This window comes from Theropithecus gelada, chromosome 15 (assembly GCF_003255815.1).
Source record: "Theropithecus gelada isolate Dixy chromosome 15, Tgel_1.0, whole genome shotgun sequence".
NCBI classification, from domain to species: domain Eukaryota; kingdom Metazoa; phylum Chordata; class Mammalia; order Primates; family Cercopithecidae; genus Theropithecus; species Theropithecus gelada.
In genome coordinates this window covers 64374845-64389066 of record NC_037683.1, presented here as the reverse complement: position 1 = coordinate 64389066, position 14222 = coordinate 64374845, and the positions used below count along the sequence as shown (strand labels likewise).

General features: G+C 36.8%; 1 protein-coding gene across 3 annotated transcripts in view; it reads left to right on the top strand.

Annotated features, from left to right (window-relative positions):
* The window catches only part of CNTLN (centlein), a 369548-nt gene that overhangs the window by 116702 nt on the left and 238624 nt on the right, over nucleotides 1-14222 (top strand). The gene's annotated exons all lie outside the window — the stretch shown is intronic.

Genomic DNA, 14222 nt, shown 5'->3' with positions numbered 1-14222 from the left:
TGTTATTATGATGTTAGCTGGTTATATTGCTTGTTAGTTGCTGCTGTTTCTTCCTAGCATCAATGGTCTTTACATTTTGGCATGTTTTTGCAATGGCTGATACCGGTTGTTCCTTTCCGTGTTTAGTGCTTCCTTCAAGAGCTCTTATAGGGCAGACCTGGTGGTGACAAAATCTCTCAGCATTTGCTTCTCTGGAAAGGATTTTATTTCTCCTTCACTTATGACACTTAGTTTGGCTGGATATGAAATTCTGAGTTGAAAATTCTTTTCTTGAAGAATGTTGAATATTGGCTCCCACTCTCTTCTGGCTTGTAGAGTTTCTGCTGAGAGATCTGCTGTTAGTCTGATGGGCTTTCCTTTGTGAGTAACCTGTCGTTTCTCTCTGGCTGCCCTTAACTTTTTTTCCTTCATTTCAAGTTTGGTGAATATGACAATTATGTGTCTTGGAGTTGCTTTTCTTGAGGAGTATCTTTGTGGTGTTCTCTGTATTTCCTGGATTTGAATGTTGGCCTGCCTTGCTAGATTCGGGAAGTTCTCCTGGATGATATCTTGCAGAGTGTTTTCCAACTTGATTTCATTCTCCGCATCTCTTTCAGGTACACTAATCAGACATAGATTTGGTCTTTTCACATAGTCCCATATTTCTTGGAGGTTTTGTTTTTTTATTTTTGCTTCTTTTCTCTAAACTTCTCTTCTCGCTTCATTTAATTCATTTGATCTTCAGTCACTGATACCCTTTATTCCAGTTGATCAAGTCGGTTGTTGAAGCTTGTGCATTTGTCACGTAGTTCTCGTGTCATGGTTTTCATCTCTATGAATTTGTTTACAGACTTCTCTGCATTGATTATTCTAGTTAGGCATTCATCAAATCTTCTTTCAATGTTTTTAGTTTCTTTGCACTGGGTTCGTAATTCCTCCTTTAGCTCAGAGAAGTCTGATTGTCTGAAGTCTTCTTCTGTCAACTCGTCAATGTCATTCTCTGTCCAGCTTTGTTCTGTTTCTTGTGAGGAGCTGTGTTCCTTTGGAGAGGGAGAGGTGCTCTGATTTTTAGAATTTCCAGCTTTTCTGTACTGCTTTTTCTCCATCTTTGTAGTTCTGTGTACCTTTGGTCTTTGACGATGGTGACGTAGAGATGGGGTTTTGGTGTGGATGTCCTTTCTGTTCGTTATTTTTCCTTCTAACAGTCAGGACCCTCAGCTGCAAGTCTGTTGGAGTTTGCTCGAGGTCCACTCCAGACCCTGTTTTCCTGGGTATCAGCAGTGGAGGCTGCTGACAAGTGAATATTGCTGAACAGCAAATGTTGCTGTCTGATCATTCCTCTGGAAGCTTCGTCTCAGAGGTGTACCCGGCTGTGTGAGGTGTCAGTCTGCCCCTAGTGGGAGATGTCTCCCAGTTAGGCTACTCGGGGGTCAGGGACCCACTTGAGCAGACAATCTGTCTGTTCTCAGATCGGATTCTGTGCTGGGGAAACCACTACTCTCTTCAAAGCTGCCAGACAGGGACATTTAAATCTGGAGAGGTTTCTGCTGCCTTTTGTTTGGCTATTCCCTGTCCCCAGAGGTGGAGTCTACAGAGGCAGGCAGGCCTCCTTGGTGTTCCCTGGGCTCCACCCAGTTCGAGCTTCCTGGCTGCTCTGTTTACCTACTTAAGCCTCAGCAATGGCAGGCGCCCTTCCCCAGTGTCGCTGCCGCCTTGCTGTTAGATCTCAGACTGCTGTGCTAGCCGTGAGGGAGGCTCTGTGGGCGTGGGACCCTCAGAGCCAGGCATGGGTGTGCCATTTGCTAAGACTTGGTAAAGCCCAGTATTAGGGTGGGAGTGACCTGATTTTCCAAGTGTTGTATGTCACGGTTTCCCTTGGCTAGGAAAGGGAATTCCCTTCTCCCTGGTGCTTCCAGGGTTAGGTGATGCCTTGCCCTGCTTTGGCTCTTGCTCGTTGAGCTGCACCAACTGTCCTGCCCCCACTGTCCGACACACCCCAGTGAGATGAACCCGGTACCTCAGTTGGAAATGCAGAAATCACCCATCTTCTGTGTCGCTCATGCTGTGAGCTGGAGGCTGGAGCTGTTCCTATTGGGCCATCTTGGTGCGTATCTCAAGAGGTCTCCCATATACACTGTTGCATCCCCACTTGCATCTGTTATTTTCTGTCCCTTTAGTAATAGTCATTCTAACTAGGATGACGTGACATCTCATTATGGTTTTGATTCGCATTTTACTGATGATTAATGATGCTGAGTGTTTTCCATATACCTGTTGGCCATGTGTATATCTTCTCTTGAGGAATGTCCATTCATTTTTTTTTGCACATGTTAAAATGTGACTTTTGAAAAACCATTGAGTTCTTTGAGTTCCTTGTAGATTCTAGCTACTAGTCCCCTGTTGACTGAGTAATCTGCAAATATTTTAACTCATTTCAAAGGTTTCTTGCTACTTTGAAGATTGTCTCTTTTTTGTAGACTGAATTTCAACCTATTTTTTCTTTTGCCGTGCAGAAGGTTTTTATTTAATATAGTTCCATTCGTCTATTTTTATTTTTGTTGCCTGTTTATTTGAGTTCTTAGGCATAAAATCTTTGCCTAGACTAATGTCTTGGAGAGTTTTCTCCATGTTTTCTTATAGCATTTTTACAATTGCATGTATTACAATTAAGCCTTTGCTTCATCTTAAGTTTGTTAGTTATATGGTGAGAGATGTGTCCAGTTTCATTCTTATGCTCATGGTTATCTAGTTTTTCTAGCATCATTTATTGAAGAGGTGCTATCCTATCCTATCCCCAATGTATATTTTTAGTTGCTTTGTTGAAGACCAATCAGCTATGAATCGGTGGATTTACTTCTGGGTTCTATATTTTGTTTCATTCGTCTATGTGTCTATATTTATGCCAACACCATGCTGTTTCAGTTAATATATCCTTGTAATATATTTTGAAGTGAGGTAGTCTGATACCTTCGGCTTGGTTCTTTTGCTCAGGATTGCTTTGGGTATTCAAGCTCTTTTTTGGTTCCATATCAATTTTAGAATTTTTTTTTCTATTTCTGTGAAAAATGATGTTGGTAATAATAGAGATTGCACTGAATCTAGATTGCTTTGGGCAGTTTGGTCATTTTAACAGTATTAATTCATCTGACCCATGAGTGTGATATGTTTTTATTCTTTTTTGTGTCCTTTTCAATTTCTTTCATGAGTGTTTTTGTTTGTTCGTTTTGTAGATGTCTTAACCCTCCTTGGTTAAATTTAATCCCAGATACTTATTTTTGTTTTTTGTAGCTTTTGGAAGTAGAATTGCTTTTTTGATTTCTTCTTCAGCTATTTCATTACTAATGTATGGAAGTGCTACTTATTTTGTACATGATTTTGTATCCTGCAACTTTTCTGAATTTATTTATCAGTTCTGAGAGTTTTTTTGGTAGAGTCATTAAAAAAAGAAAGATATAAGATCATGTTGTTTGGAAATAGGGACAGTTTGACTTTCACTTTTTCAAATTGGATGTCTTTTCTATTGTTTTTTTCTTTTGCCTGATTGCTCTGACTGGGACTTCCAGTACTGTGTTGACTAGAAGTGGTGAAATTGACCATTCTTTTCTTGTTTAAATTAGAGGAAAGGTCTTTAATTTTTCCCCATTTAGTGTGATGTTAGCTATGGGTTTGATGTATATGGCCTTTAATATCTGGAGGCATGTTTTTTGTTTCGCTAGTTTGTTGACAGTTTCTATAATAAAGGTGTGTTGAATTTTATCATGCTTTTTCTGTATTAATTGAGATGATCAGATTATTTTTGTCCTTCAGTTTATTGATGGGATGTGTTACATTTGTTGATTTGTGTATATAGAATCATCCCTGCATCCCTGGGACAAATCCCAGTTGAACATATTTGTGTTATGATGTTGACCATTTTTTCGTATGCTTCTTGGCTACTTGTATATCATCTTTGGAGAAATATCTCTTCAAGTCCTTTTGTTGCCTTTTTAATCTGTTGATTGTGTCCTTTGATGAACAAAAGTTTTCAGTTGTGATGTAGTACCATCTGTATGTTTTTGGCATAGTCCCAATTTTATGTTTTTGCTTTTGTTGCCTATGCTTTTGGTGTCATTTGCAAGAAATCATTGCCAAATCCAGTATCATGATGTGTTTTCCGTATGTTGGGAGCTTTCTAGTTTTGGCTTTTATATTTTGGTCTTTAATCCGTTTTGAGGTTGTTGTTGTTTTTTTTTTCTTTTGTGTATGGTGTAAGGGTCCAACTTCATTCATTTGTGTGTAGATACCTAGTTTTTCCGGCAACATTTGTCAAAAAGGCTGCCTTTTAGTCATCAGTTGGTCTTAGTACCTTTGTGAAAAGTTATTTGAGCACATATAGAAATGTTTATTTCTAGGCTATTTTTATTGGTCTGTATATCTGTATGTCAGTACAATACTGTTTTCATTATTGTAGCTTTGTAATACATTTGGAAATGAAGAAATATGAGTTCTCCAATATTATTGTTTTCAGAATTGCTGTGGCTATTTAGGGTTGCTTGAGATTTCATATGAATTTTAGGATGATATTTTAACTTTCTGCAAAAAGTGTCACTGGGATATTGATAAGGAGTGCATTAAATGTGTAGCTCACTTTTGGCAGTTTTTACATCTTAACATTGTCTTCCAATCTAGTGACATGAGGTGTCTTCTATTTATATGTGTCCTCTATAATTTCTGTTCATAATGTTCATAGTTTTCAGTGTACAAGTCTTTCACCCCCTTGGCTAGATTTATTTCTAGTAGTTTTTTCAATTGTAAATGAAATTGTTTTCTTAATTTCCTTTTCTGATTATTCATTGTTAATATACAGAAATGTAGCTATTTTGTGTATTTTTTTGTGTGTATACTGCAGCTTTGCTGAATTATTTGTTCTAAAAGTTTTTGGTGGAATCTTATGGTTTTCTACATATAAGAACACGCCATCAGCAAGAAGAGATAATTTTACTTCTGCCTTTTTGATTAGGATGCCTTCCATTTTTCTTGCGTAGTTGCTGTGGCTAGAACTTTAAATAAATACTGTGTTGATGCTGGGCGTGGTGGCTTACGCCTGTAATCCCAGCACTTTGGGAGGCTGAGGCAGGCGGATCACGAGGTCAGGAGATCGAGACCATCCTGGCTAACACAGTGAAACCCCGTTTCTACTAAAAATAAAATAAAATAAAAATTAGCCCAGCTCGGTGGCGAGCGCCTATAGTCCCAGCTACTCCAGAGGCTGAGGCAGGAAAACGGTGTGAGCCCGGGAGAGGGAGCTTGCAGTGAGCTGAGATCGCGCCACTGCACTCCAGCCTGGGTGACAGAGCAAGACTCTGTCTCAAAAATTAAAAATTAAAAAAAAAAAATACTATGTTGAATAGAAGTGGTGAGAGTGGGCAGTCTCATCTTGTTCCTGATTTTAGAGAAAAAGCTTTTAGTCTTTTACTATTGAGTATGATGTTAGCTATAGGCTTTTTGTATTTGGCCTTTGTTATGTTGAAGTAGCTCCCTTCTATTCCTAGTTTGTGGATTTTTTTTTTAATCATGAAAGGGTGTTCAATCCTGTCAAATGCTTTTTCTGTATGAAGTGAAATGATTCTATGATTTTTGTCTTTTATTCTTTCATTGTGGTTTATTTCATTAATTGAATTTTGTATGTTTCAATCGTCCTTGCATTCAAGGCATGAATTCCACTTGGTCATATTGTGTAATCTTTTTTGCTAGTATTTTGTTTATGATTTTTGCATTAATATCCATCAGATAATTGGTCTCTAGTTTTCTTCTAGTGTTGTTTTCTAGCTTTGGTATCAGGATGATGCTCTCCTCATAGAAAGAGCTTCAAAATACTCTCTGTACTTCAGTTATTAGTAGAGTTTGAGGAGCATTGGTGTTAATTGTTTAAATTTTTGGTAGAATTATCCAGTGAAACCATGTAGACCTGTGCTTTGTTGGTAGGTTTTTGATTACTTATTCAGTCTTCTTACTGTTCTGTCAGATTTTCTGTTTTTTCATATTTCAGTTTTCATAAGTTTGTTTCTAGGATTATATCCACTTCTTTGGATTATCCAATCTGTTAGAATACAGTTTTGTATGTGTTAGAATACAGATTTGTTAGAGTACAGTTTTGTATTTGTTAGAATACAGTTGTTCTTAGTATTCTTAGTTTTCTGTTTCTGCATTACTTTGCTGAGGATAATGGCTTCCAGCGGCATCCATGTTGCTGAAAAGGATACGATTTTTTTAACTGCTACATACTATTCTATAGTGTATATGTATTATATTTTCTTTATCCAGTTTGTTGGTGGTGGTCACCTAGCTTGATTCCATGTCTTTGCTCTTCTGTTATGATGCATATACAAGTACACATGTGTTTTTGGTAGAACAATTTATTTTTCTTTGGCTACTGAGTGAGGCTGGGTCAAATGGTAGTTCTATTTTTATTTTTAGTTCTTTGAGAAATCTCCAAACTGCTTTCCACAGTGGCTGAACTAATTTTCAAACCTTCCAACAATGTATAAACATTGCCTTTTCTCCATAGCCTCCCCAACATCTGTTATTTTTGACTGTTTAGTAAAAGCCGTTATGATTGGTGTGAGATGGTATCTCATTGTATTTCCGATTTGCATTTCTCTGATGATTAGTGATTTTGAGCATTTCTTTCATGATTGTTGGCTGTTTGTATGTCTTCTTTTGACAAGTGTCTGTTCATGTTCTTTGCCTAGTTTTTAATGGGGTCATTTTTTTTTTTTTTTTTTTTTTTTTTGCTTGTTGACTTAAGTTTCTTATGGATTCTGGATGTTAAACCTGGATGTTAGACCCCTGTTAGATGCATAATTTGTGAATATTTTCTCCCATTCTGTAGGTTGACTGTTTACTCTGATGATAGTTTCTTTTGCTATGCAGAAGCTCTTTAATTAGATCCCATTTGTCAATTTTAGTTGCAGTTGCTTTTGGCGTCTTCATCATAAAATCTTTGCCAGTTCCTGTGTCCAGAATGGTATTGCCTAGGTTGTCTTCCAAGGTTTTTATGGTTTTTGGTTTCATATTTAAGTCTTTAATCCATCTTGAGTTGATTTTTGCATACGTTGTAAGGAAGGGGTCCAGTTTCAATCTTCCGCATTTGGCTAGCCAGTTATCTCAGCACCATTTATTGAATAGGGAGTCTTTTCTCCATTGCATGTTTTTGTCAGCTTTGTTAAAGATCAGGTAATTGTTGGTGTGCAGCTTTATTTCTGGATTCTCTATTCTGTTCCACTGGTCTCTGTGTCTGTTTTTGTACCAATAGTACCATGCTATTTTGGTTACTGTAGCCCTGTAGTATAGTTTGAAGTTGGATAATATGATGCCGCTGGCTTTGTTCATTTAGCTTAGGATTGCTTTGTCTAATTGGGCTTTTGGGTTCCATATAAATTTTGGAATAGTTTTTGTAATTCTGTCAAAAATGACATTGGTAGTTTGGTAGGAATAGCATCGAACCTGTAGATTCCTTTGTGGAGTAGGGCCATCTTAATGATATTGATTCTTCTAATCCATGAGCATGGCATGTTTTTCAACTGGTTTGTGTCATCTATGATTTCTCTCGGCAGTGTTTCGTACTTCTCCTTGTAAAGATCTTTCATCATCTTGGTTAGATGTATTCCTGGGTATTTTGTTATTTTTTTGTGGCTATTGTAAAGGGATTGTGTTTTTGATTTGCTTCGCAGCTTGAACATTATTGGCATATAGAAATACTACTGATTTTTGTGCATTGATTTTGTGTCCTGAAACTTTACTGAAATTGTGTATTCCCTAGGAGCCTTTTGGTGGAATTTGTAGGGTTTTCTGTGTGTAGAATCATCTTATAAGTGACAGGGGGTAACATGACTTCTTTTCCTATCTGTATGTCTTTTATTTTTTTCTCTTGACTGATTGCTCTGGCTAGGACTTCTAGTACTGTGTTGAATAGGAGTGGTAAGAGTGGGCGTGGCTTCTAATTAAACTAAAGAGCTTCTGCACAGCAAAAGAAACTAGCATCAGAGTGAACAGTCAACCTACAGAATGAAATAAAATTTTTGCAATCTACCCATCTGACAAAGGTATCCAGAATCTACAAGGAACTTAACAAATTTACAATAAAAAACAACCCAATCAAAAAGTGGGTGAAGGACATGAACAGATACTTCTCCTTCAAAAGTGGACATTTATGATGCCAACAAACATATGAAAAAAGCTTATCAGTAGTCATTAGAGAAATGCATATCAAAACCACAGTGAGGTACCATCTCATACCAGTTAGAAGGGCGATTATTAAAAAGTTAGGAAACAACAGATGCTGGCAGGGCTGTGGAGAAATAGGAATGCTTTTACACTGATGGTGGGAGTGCAAATTAGTTCAGCCATTGCGGAAGACAGTGTGGTGATTCCTCAAGAATCTAGAACCAGGAACACCATTTAACCCAGCAATCCCATTACTGGGTATATACCCAAAGGGTTATAAATCATTCTACTATAAAGACCCATGCACATGTGTGTTTATTGCAGCACTATTTACAATAGCAAAGACTTGGAACCAACCCAAATGCCCATCAATGATAGACTGGATTAAGAAAATGTGGCACATATACACCATGGAATAGTATGCAGCCATAAAAGAGAATGAGTTCATGTCCTTTGCAGGGACATGGATGAAGCTGGAAGCCATCATCCTCAGCAAAGTAATACAGGAACAGAAAACCAACACTGCATGTTCTTACTAATAAGTGGGAGTTGAACAATGAGAACACATGGACACAGGAAAGGGAGCATCATAGACTGAGGCCTGTTGCGGGGCAGGGGGCAAGGGGAGGGAGAGCATTACGACAAATACCTAATTCAATTGGGAGTTAAACCTAGATGATGGTCTGATGGGTGCAGCAAACACCATGGCACGTGTATACCCATACAACAAACCTTCATGTTCTGCACATGTATCTGAGAACTTAAAGTTAAGAAAAAAAAAGAGTGGGTATCTTTGTCTTGTCTTGTTCCAGTTCTTAAAGGGAATGCTTCCAGCTTTTGCCAGTATGATTGGTATGATGTTGGCTGTGGGTTTGTCATAGATGGCTCTTAGTATTTTGGAGTGTGTTCCTTCAATACCTAGTTTGTTGAGAGTTTTTATCATGAAGGGATGTTGGATTTTATCAAAACCTTTTCTGTGTCTATTGAGATGATCATATGGTTTTGTTTTTAATTCTATTTTATAATTATTTGAGTTTTCTCTTTTTAAAATCTAATTTATCTAAAGGCATATCCATTTTTAAAGATCTCTTCCAAAGCCAACTCTTATTTAAAATTTTTTTTCTATTGTTTTGTTATTTAATTAATCACTACTCTAATCCTTCTTACTTCTTTCTTCTGCTAACTTTTGGTTCTATTTGTTCTTCTTCTAGTTCTTTCCAGTGTGTAAATTTAGGTTGTTGAGATTTTTCTTCCTTTTTAATGTACTACACACTTACAGCTATAAACTTGCCTCTTACCGTTCCTTTTTCTGCATCACGTAAGTTTTGGTATGTTTTCTCATTTCTATTTGTCTCAAGGTATTTTATAATTTCTTTCTTTCATGATCTCTTCTTTGGTCTATTGTTTAAGAATGTTTTGCATAATTTCAACGTAGATGAAAATTTTCCAGTTTTCCTTCTGTAATTGATTTCTGGTTTTATTACACTGTGATCAGAAAAAATACTTTATATATTTTTAGTATTTTAAAATTTGTTGAGCCTTGTTTTATGGTCTGTCATGGAGAATGTTTCATGAGCCATGAAGATGAATGTATATTCTGTTGTTGTTGAGTAGAATATTCTGTATTATTCTTTTAGTTCCAGTTGTTCTATAGTGTTGTTCTACTCCTCTGTTTCATTATTTATTTTGGTTCCAGACCACCACAATAAAGGGAATACTGTAATAAAGTGAGTCATACAAGTGTTTTTGGTTTCTGACTTCATATAATTATATTGTACATTGGTTGTAAGATTTATTTCTGGTTATTTTATGTTTCTTGTTGATATTATAAATGTTTAGTTCTATAGAAAATCATCTGAGCTTTGCACAGTTGTCTTTTATAATCTTGCTCAACTCTAGCTCTAAATGTTTACACTTTGTTTTTGTTTTTTGGTGGAAGATCATATTGGCTACTAATAAGAATGGTTTACTCTTTCTCTTAATATTTACATATTTAATGTCTTTTCTTTTTTTCCTTCTCTTAGTATATTACCTAAAGTCCCCAGGACAATTTTAATATAAAACAAATTTGTTCTTGATTTTTGAATGAACATTTCACAATTAATTATCGTATTTGCTGATTTTTGACATTCATACCAAAGTAAGAAAATTCTTCTGTATTCCTATATTTTTGTTAGTTTTTTGTTTTTGTTTTTAAATCGTAAGGTGTTGGATTGTTTTGGGTGATTTTTCTGACTCTATTGGCATGTTCATATTTTTTTTTCTTTAATCTCTTAATGTGGTAAATTATATTAATAGATTTTCTAATGTTAAGCCATCCTTGTATTTCTGGAACCAAATAATCTCAATAAATTACCCAAATCTTTCTTTAATACTAGTATAGTTTATTTTGGATTTTTGCATTTATATGCCTAAGTGGTATCGCTCTGAAATGTTACTTTTTATGTCCTTCCCTTTCTGACTTGGATAACAGGTCATGCAATTTTCATAAAATGAGTTGAGAACATCCTTTTTAAATTCTTTGTAACGTTTCCCACAAGACGGGGGTTATTCATTTATTGAAATGTTTGTAGGCCTTTCCTTTAAACCTTTAGGACCAGATAAGGTGTTTTTGTGAGTCAGCTTTATATAATTGATTAAGTGTGTTGATATTTGTAACATTTTGAATTATCCTTTGAAATTTTCTGTTTTTTCTTTTTTTGAATTTTTAAATTTAGAATGTGTAGTATAGTCACATGGCTTAAAACTGAACAATATTTAGTGGGAAACAATGAAAAGTTTTACCTTAATTTTGTATTAATATCAAGGGGATTTCCGTCAGAGAGGAATTCTATTTTTGTTTTTTACCTTGGGAGCATGACTTGTGGGGGCCCACCATAAGTCATGCTCCAGATTTGGGGTTCACTGACCTTCCAAAAATGGAAACCCAGGCTGGAATTCTGTGTGAGGGCTAGCTTTAGGACCACCTGCACTGAGGGGTGCATTTTCCTACTTCGTTTTCTTTCTTCCTTTGCTTAGTATTACAAATGAAGTTCTATTATTTATTCTTGATTCCATTCTGGTAATTTAGGTTTTTCATGAAAAATTGTTCTAGGTTTTTATACTTACTGGGAAACTTGCTCATATTTTATAATAATTAAAATGTATGTATTATGTCCACTGGAAGCTGACATTTGGATTATTGTTTTCAGCCTATCTTTCTTGTAGTCTGCTTTGTCATGATGAATGGACCCACCATTTACCTCTTTGCTCCCAGGACATATCCCTATGAGAGATCTTTAATTCCTATCTTTATCTTGCAACTCCACAGATACTTATCAACAGGTCCTGTCATTTCTACCTTCAGAATATATTTTAAATTGGACTCTTCACCACCTCTGTTATTACTTGTCAAGACACCATCAGCTTTGGCTGGATTATTTCAATAATTTTTGATTTGGTTTCTCTGTGTCTACTCTTCACGTCAAATAGTAGTTTTTTCACTTTAACTGCCTGATTGTTCCATTTTTGCTTCATAATGTTTGTCTATTTTAGTATATTCTGTATATTTATAGTTCTTTTAAATTGGTTCCCATATTTGCATTTCGCTAGGATAGTGTCGCTGCCTTGCCTTGCCTTGCCTTGCCCTGCCTTGCCGTTGCCTTGCCCTTGCCTTGCCCTTGCCTTGCCCTTTCCTTTCCTTTCCTTTCTTTCCCTCCTTCCCTTCCTTCCTCCCTTCCTTCTTTCCTTTCTTTCCTTTGGTGCAGTCTCAGCTCACTGCAACCTCCACCTCCCAGGTTCAAGTGATTCTCCTGCCTTAGCCTCCCGAGTAGCTGGGACTACAGGTGCATGCCACCATGCCCAACTAATTTTTGCACTTTTAGTAGAGACAGGATTTCACCATGTTGGCTAGGATAGTCTCGATCTCTTGCTCTTGTGATTCGCCCGCCTCAACCTCCCGAAGTGCTGGGATTACAGGCATGAGCCACTGCGCCTGGCCGAGTAGTGTTTATTTCTGATTGTTCACTTCGTTGACTCTCTTTTTGAAGGTTAGATTTTGAAGGGTTTGTCTTGATGGGAGTTACCATCTTCTATTTCTACCCTGGTGTTCGTTTATCCCTTTTAAGCTATTTTGAGGTTCCTGGTACTTTTGGGTACCTCAGTCTGGAGCTAGATCTTCTTTCAAGCCTGAGGCACCTTGTCCCTGCCTTATATTTGGCAGAAATCAGATTGAATCTTGAGATGAGCAGCTTTACACAGATCTTATTTGTGGTATGTTAAAAAATTTCTTCTATGTCTCCAGACTATAGTTACAATCTGTTTTTGGCTTCTTGTAGTTTTTTATTTTTTTTCTTTTGTTCATTTGTTTGTTTGTTTTTAAAATAGTACTTTAAGCTCTAGGGTACATGTGCACAACGTGCAGGTTTGTTACATATGTATACATGTGCCATGTTGGTGTGCTGTACCCGTTAACTTGTCATTTACATTAGGTATATCTCCTAATGCCATCCCTCCCCACTTCCCCACCTATGAGGGGCACTGGTGTGTGATGTTCCCCACCCTGTGTCCAAGTGTTCTCATTGTTCAATTCCCACCTATGACTGAGAACATGTGGTGTTTGGTTTTCTGTCCTTGCGATAGTTTGCTGAGAATGATGGTTTCCAGCTGCATCCATGTCCCTACAAAGGACATGAACTCATCCTTTTTTATGGCTGCATAGTATTCCATGGTGTATATGCGCCACATTTTCTTAATCCAGTCCATCATCGATGGACATTTGGGTTGATTCCAAGTCTTTGCTATTGTGAATAGTGCGGCAATAAACATACGTGTACATGTGTCTTTATAGCAGCATGATTTATAATTCTTTGCGTGTATGCCCAGTAATGGGATGGCTAGGTCAAATGGTATTTCCAGTTCTAGATCCTTGAGGAATCGCCACACTGTCTTCCACAATGATTGAACTAGTTTACAGTCCCACCGACAGTGTAAAAACGTTCCTATTTCTCCACATCCTCTCCAGCACCTATTGTTTCCTGACTTTTTAATGATCACCATTCTAACTGGTGTGAGATGGTATCTCACTGTGGTTTTGATTTGCATTTCTCTGATGGCCAGTGAACATTCCATGGTCATGGATGGGAAGAATCAATATCATGAAAGTGTTCATAATCCCCAAGGTAATTTATAGATTCAGTGCCATCCCCATCAAGCTACCAGTGACTTCCTTCACAGAATTGGAAAAGCTACTTTAAAGTTCATATGGAACCAAAAAAGAGCCCACACTGCCAAGACAATCCTAAGCCAAAAGAACAAAGCTGGAGGCATCACCCTACCTGGCTTTTGGCTTTTTAAGAGTATGAGAGCCCTTCTGTAGTCCCCAGTTTCATTATCTGAGTTTGAATTCTTTCCACTGCTAAGCGTAACAATGCATTTAGTCCTAACTGTCAGTAGTTGAACATCTGCCATCTCTGTATATGTTGGGTACAAAGATAGAGTAACTTTTTAAAAAGGCTTGCTTTCCCACCCTTCCTCCTTCTGCCCTTTCCTCCCCTCTGTCTTCCTCTCCTTCCTCCATCTAATTGTCTGCCTTTGCTGTCTATCTATCATTGTCTTTTTTTGCAGATAAATAGGAATTTCTAGTGCTTTACCTAAAACTTGGTGTTTATGTTTGGAAATAATGAATGTATGGTATTTATGTTGGCATACTTTATTTAGATATATATATATATATTTAGTTCTTTGCAAAAGTAATTACAATTAATTTTATATTGTATCTTTAAAACATCTAATTTTAAAATCCTTTCACAATGAAAAAAGATGTAGAGAATGATCAGGAGGAAAAGATCAACTTTCAGGAACTTTAGGTACATTTCACTACAGTCAAGAGAACGGAACATGATCTGAGTCTCAAACTTTGGAAAACTATTTTGATGTCTTTGAAGTACTGTCCTTTCTTCTGTATGTGCACTTCAAACAGAGAAAACAGGGAAATAAGTAAATGTCTATAATTTGTTGTGATTAATATCAAAATAAATGAGTTCTTTTTTGTTCATCTA